The following is a 6,000-nucleotide window of genomic DNA, read 5'->3' on the forward strand; positions in this document are numbered from 1 at the left end:
CCCTCAATGTGAACTGACCTGTGTGGCAAACCCTCAATGTGAACTGACCTGTTTGGCAAACCCTCAATGTGAACTGACCTGTGTGGCACACCCTCAATGTGAACTGACCTGTTTGGCAAACCCTCAGTGTGAACTGACCTGCTTGGCAAACCCTCAGTGTGAACTGACCTGTTTGGCAAACCCTCAGTGTGAGCTGACATGCTTGGCAAACCCTCAGTGTTAACTGACCCGTTTGGCAAACCCTCAGTGTGAACTGACCTGTTTGGCAAACCTTCAGTGTGAACTGACCTGTTTGGCAAACCCTCAGTGTGAGCTGACATGCTTGGCAAACCCTCAGTGTGAACTGACCTGTTTGGCAAACCCTCAGTGTGAACTGACCTGTTTGGCAAACCCTCAGTGTGAACTGACCTGCTTGGCAAACCCTCAGTGTGAACTGACCTGTTTGGCAAACCCTCAGTGTGAACTGACCTGTGTGGCAAACCCTCAGTGTGAACTGACCCGTTTGGCAAACCCTCAGTGTGAACTGACCTGCTTGGCAAACCCTCAATTTGAAGTGATCTGTTTGGCAAACCCTGATCTGTTTTTTGTTTTTTTTTTCCCCTCAAGGCCTGACTAAGCGTGTTGGGTTACGCTGCTGGTCAGGCATCTGCTTGGCAGATGTGGTGTAGCGTATATGGATTTGTCCGAACGCAGTGACGCCTCCTTGAGCTACTGAAACTGAAACTGAAACTGATCTGTTTGGCAAACCCTCAATGTGAACTGACCTGCTTGGCAAAACCTCAATGTGAAGTGATCTGTTTGGCAAACCCTCAATGTGAACTGATCTGTTTGGGCAGGGTGGTAGTTAGCCTACTGGCCTGTTAGTCAGTGCCAGCGGCTGTTTTCAGATCTGTGTCACATCGTTACTGAGACGGGTTGGAAATAATCATTCACGGAAATTTGGTTTGAAAACAGTTTTTTTTCTGTTATCAGAAGGGAGTGCCACAAGGATGTGCCCGAAGTTAAGAAAAAAAAGATTTTGGGTGCTTGAAAAACAATGACTTAGTTGAGCTATATCACTGAGCTCACTGAGCTACATCGATATGAGGCTTAGGTAAGCAGCTTTTTGGATATTGTGATACCAAATATATATACACGAGTAAGACTATTTCTAATTCTTATCGTTTTTCTAAATCAGCAGGGTTTTTTTTGTTGTTTTTTTTTTTTTTGTTTTTTTTTTTCGTGGCCGACAAGGAAAGATCTGGCAGATTGATATTGGCGGCACATATCCAGCCAGAAGATGCGTCATTAATGTGACAAAGAAGATGAATAATAGGGCATTTATAGACTGTGTGTGTATCAACTGTCAGAGACGACGTCATTTCAGCTTACAGATGATCAGCTACCATTCTGTCTGGACGCCCTCTGGGGAATACACTTTCGTTCAGCAACACCAAATAACTATGACCTCATACCTCTACTCCACTATGACCTCATACCTCAACTCCACTATGACCTCATACCTCAACTCCACAATGACCTCATACCTCAACTCCACTATGACCTCATACCTCAATTCCACAATGACCTCATACCTCAACTCCACTATGACCCCATACCTCAACTCCACTATGACCTCATACCTCAATTCCACAATGACCTCATACCTCAACTCCACAATGACCTCATACCTCAACTCCACAATGACCTCATACCTCAACTCCACAATGACCTCATACCTCAGTCCACCGAAATTTAGCAGCCAAGGGATAACCAGAAAGCTGTCCCGAAAGAAGACATCACACACTGTGTTGACCATGTACTTACCGAAGGTCTCTCCCCAAACCCGGCGACACAAAGCGGTGATAACTCACTCAGTACGGCCAGTCCTCTCTTCTCCTCTACACAGACACCTCGGATGTCCAGTGGGTGTCTGAATGACCCAACCTTTAGCTTCCGTCGTCAGAATTGTGGTATTCTTTGTCAACATTCACCTCTTCAGTATAAGAGCCTTCCGCTTGCAATATTTTGATGATGGTAATTGGGGTGAAACGCTGTCAACGTCGTCTCTTTCGCCGTTCGTATGGAGAGAGTTAAACTCCAATTGTCCAGTCAGCAAAACAACCACAGCACCTGTCAATGCAAAGAAGCCACGTTGAGTGGAAAGAAGCCGTTCGTATGGAGAGAGTTAAACTCCAATGCTCCAGTCAGCAAAACAACCACAGCACCTGTCAATGCAAAGAAGCCACGTTGAGCGGAAAGAAGCCACGTTGAGTGGAAAGAAGCCACGGTTGAGTGGAAAGTAGCCACGTTGAGTGTGTTGAATGTAGGTTGAGCAGTGTGTCAGATCAGTGTCTGAAGAGAACAGGTCACATCCACAGTGCTGTCTACAACACACTGATGACCAACCAACACTCAGCACGAAACAACAGTGACATCGGTATGTCATGCAGCTGTGTGTGTGTGTGTGTGTGTGTGTGTGTGTGTGTGTGTGTGTGTGTGTGTGTGTGTGTGCAGGGGACTCTATTTGTGCTGAGAACTGTGTCACCTGACGTCCAATTAACTCATTAACCTTCCACACACAACACCTTAATCACTGTGCAGTTAACTGATTATTGTCCTTCATCTTCACCCTGATGACAGTTCTTACACTGACGTGCGTATCGGGAGTGAGGGTGAGGGGGTGGGAGGGACGTGCATGTCCGTGTGTGTGTGTGTGTGTGTGTGTGTGTGTGTGTGTGTGTGTGTGTGTGTGTGTGTGTGTGTGTGTGTGTGTGTGTGTGTGTGTGTGTGTGTGTGTGTGTGTGTGTGTGTGTGTGTGTAGTAATAGTAGTAGTAGTAGTAGTCTTCAGTTTAACGTCTTCCACTTTAAGTGATATTAGACGGGGGGGAAAATGGGGGTGGTGTGTGTGTGTGTGTGTGTGTGTGTGTGTGTGTGTGTGTGTGTGTGTGTGTGTGTGTGTGTGTGTGTTTGCGTGCGTGTGTGTGTTTGCGTGCGTGTGTCAATGTTAGTATATGTGTGCGTAATTATCAGTGTGCATGAGTGTGCATGTGCATGTGTGTGTGTGTGTGTGTGTGTGTGTGTGTGTGTGTGTGTGTGTGTGTGTGTTGTAGTGTACAGTCCCTCAATGATTATCACACACAGACAGTTGTAGTGTACAGTCCCTCAATGATTATCACACACAGAAAGACAGTTGTAGTGTACAGTCCCTCAATGATTATCACACACAGACAGTTGTAGTGTACAGTCCCTCAATGATTATCACACACAGTTGTAGTGTACAGTCCCTCAATGATTATCACACTCAGAAAGACAGTTGTAGTGTACAGTCCCTCAATGATTATCACACACAGAAAGACAGTTGTAGTGTACAGTCCCTCAATGATTATCACACACAAAAAGTTGTAGTGTACCGTCCCTCAATGATTATCACACACAGACAGTTGTAGTGTACAGTCCCTCAATGATTATCACACACAGAAAGACAGTTGTAGTGTACAGTCCCTCAATGATTATCACACACAGAGACAGTTGTAGTGTACAGTCCCTCAATGATTATCACACACACAGAAAGACAGTTGTAGTGCACAGTCCCTCAATGATTATCACACACACAGAAAGACAGTTGTAGTGTACAGTCCCTCAATGATTATCACACACTGTCTTTCTGTGTGTGTGTGATAATCATTGAGGGACTGTACACTACCAATTTTTTCCCCCTAGTCACCTAACTACTTTCACGCAAGCAGGCCCTAAACCCTGCACTCTGTCAGCTGACCAAAAACACGGTCAGTAACAACATAATTCCTCACAGCAGCCAAACATCCAGGGGAGAGCACAAGTGCAAACAGCAGTGGCAGCATTGACACAAGGGTTTAGAGGGAGCACCACTTAACTCCCCCTGTTCGCTAATGGCTCAATCATCACGGCCTGTTGAGTCTTCAATCCCCGCCCCCCCCCCCCCCCCCACACCCCACTCACTCACTCAACAATACTGGCGGTTGGCTCTCTCTTTCGCTCACACTCACATTCTGTCTGCATTTCTCTGTCTCTCTCTATTTCTCTGTTTGTCTGTCTGTCTGTCCCCCGCCCCTCTCTCAACCTACTCCCCCCATCCCCCACCACGCCCCCCTCTCCCAACCCACTCCCCCACCCCGCCCCCCTCTCTCAACCCACTTCCCCCACCCCCCACTCTCAACCCTATTCCCCCACCCCACCCCCCTCTCCCAACCCACTTCCCCCGCCCCCCACTCTCAACCCATTTCCCCCCACCCCACTCTCAACCCACTCCCCCTCCCCACCCTGCCCCCCTCTCTCAACCCACTCCCCCCCCACCCCGCCCCCCACTCTCAACCCACTCCCCCCCCACCCCGCCCCCCACTCTCAACCCACTCCCCCCCCACCCCGCCCCCAACTCTCAACCCACTCCCCCCCCACCCCGCCCCCCACTCTCAACCCACTTCCCCCCACCCCCCACTCTCAACCCACTTCCCCCCACCCCCCACTCTCAACCCACTGCCCCCACCCCGCCCCCCTCTCCCAACCCACTTACCCCGCCCCCCACTCTCAACCCACTTCCCCCCACCCCCCACTCTCAACCCACTGCCCCCACCCCCCACTCTCAACCCACTTCCCCCACCCCCACTCTCAACCCACTGCCCCCACCCCGCCCCCCACTCTCAACCCACTCCCCACCCCCACCCCGCCCCCCACTCTCAACCCACTCCCCCCCCACCCCGCCCCCCACTCTCAACCCACTCCCCCCCACCCCGCCCCCCACTCTCAACCCAATCCCCCCCCCACCCCGCCCCCCACTCTCAACCCAATCCCCCCCCACCCCGCCCCCCACTCTCAACCCACTCCCCCCCCACCCCGCCCCCCACTCTCAACCCACTTCCCCACCACCCCACCCTGCTGTCTCTCTCAATCTTTTTCTCTCTCTGTCTCCTTTTTTTATTTATCTGTCTGTGTGTCAGGTGTTTCTGGCCTCTAATGTGTCTCTGTCTCTCTCGCAAACATTGCATTATTCATTCCTTCGTTGCTGTCAACAGATTACAAAACCATAAACAGACGATGGCTTCTAGCACGCTTTTTTAGGAACACAGGTATTTCTGTGCTTATTAAATTGTGAACATTCCACTACGAAACGTAACACATCTCTAATTATATCCACACCACACGACAAATACGCACACATGCATGTACCCCTCTCCCAATGTCACCCCCCCCCCCCTCCCCTCCCCCCCCCACACACACCGCCCACATATACGTGGATCAATGGCCAATCCCCCAAAGAGGCAAGGAGTGAGGTTGTCAGTCAATAAGTGCTGATCCTTGCATGGTGTCCGCTCCCCTTCATGTTACGACAGATCACACACACACACACCTGGACCACACATCAAACGCGTGCACACCCTGTTCTGTACAGCGGCTGCATCAACACACACACACACACACACACACACACACACACACACACGCACACACACACACACACACACACACACACACACACACACACACACACACGCACACACGCACACAGGTGGATGGAACAGGTTATGGTTCAATACGGAGGATTAGTGAGATAGACTGGTTGGTGTATACTGATTAACACATAGCCGTGAGAGAGGGGGTGGAGGGAGAGAGAGAGAGAGGGGGGGAGAGAGAGAGGGGGGATGAGGTGGGGTGGGTGGAACGAGACAGAGAAGTGGAGAGAGATAGAGCCACACACACACACGGATGGGGAGATAGAGAGAGATGGGGTAAGAGAGACAGAGAGAGAGAGGGGGGAGAGATGGGGGGGGAGATGGAGAGAAAGAGAGAGGGGGAGAGAAAGAGATGGAGAAAAAGAGAGAGAAGGGGGAGTGAGACAGAGTGAGAGGGAGAGAGAGAGAGGGGGAGAGAGAGAGAGAGAGGGAGAGAGAGAGAGATGGGGGAGAGAGTGATGGAGAGAAAGAGAGGGGGGAGAGAAAGAGAGGGGGGAGAGAAAGAGAAGGGGGGGGGAGTGAGACAGGGAG

This window comes from Babylonia areolata, chromosome 25 (genome assembly GCF_041734735.1).
Source record: "Babylonia areolata isolate BAREFJ2019XMU chromosome 25, ASM4173473v1, whole genome shotgun sequence".
NCBI lineage: Eukaryota > Metazoa > Mollusca > Gastropoda > Neogastropoda > Buccinidae > Babylonia > Babylonia areolata.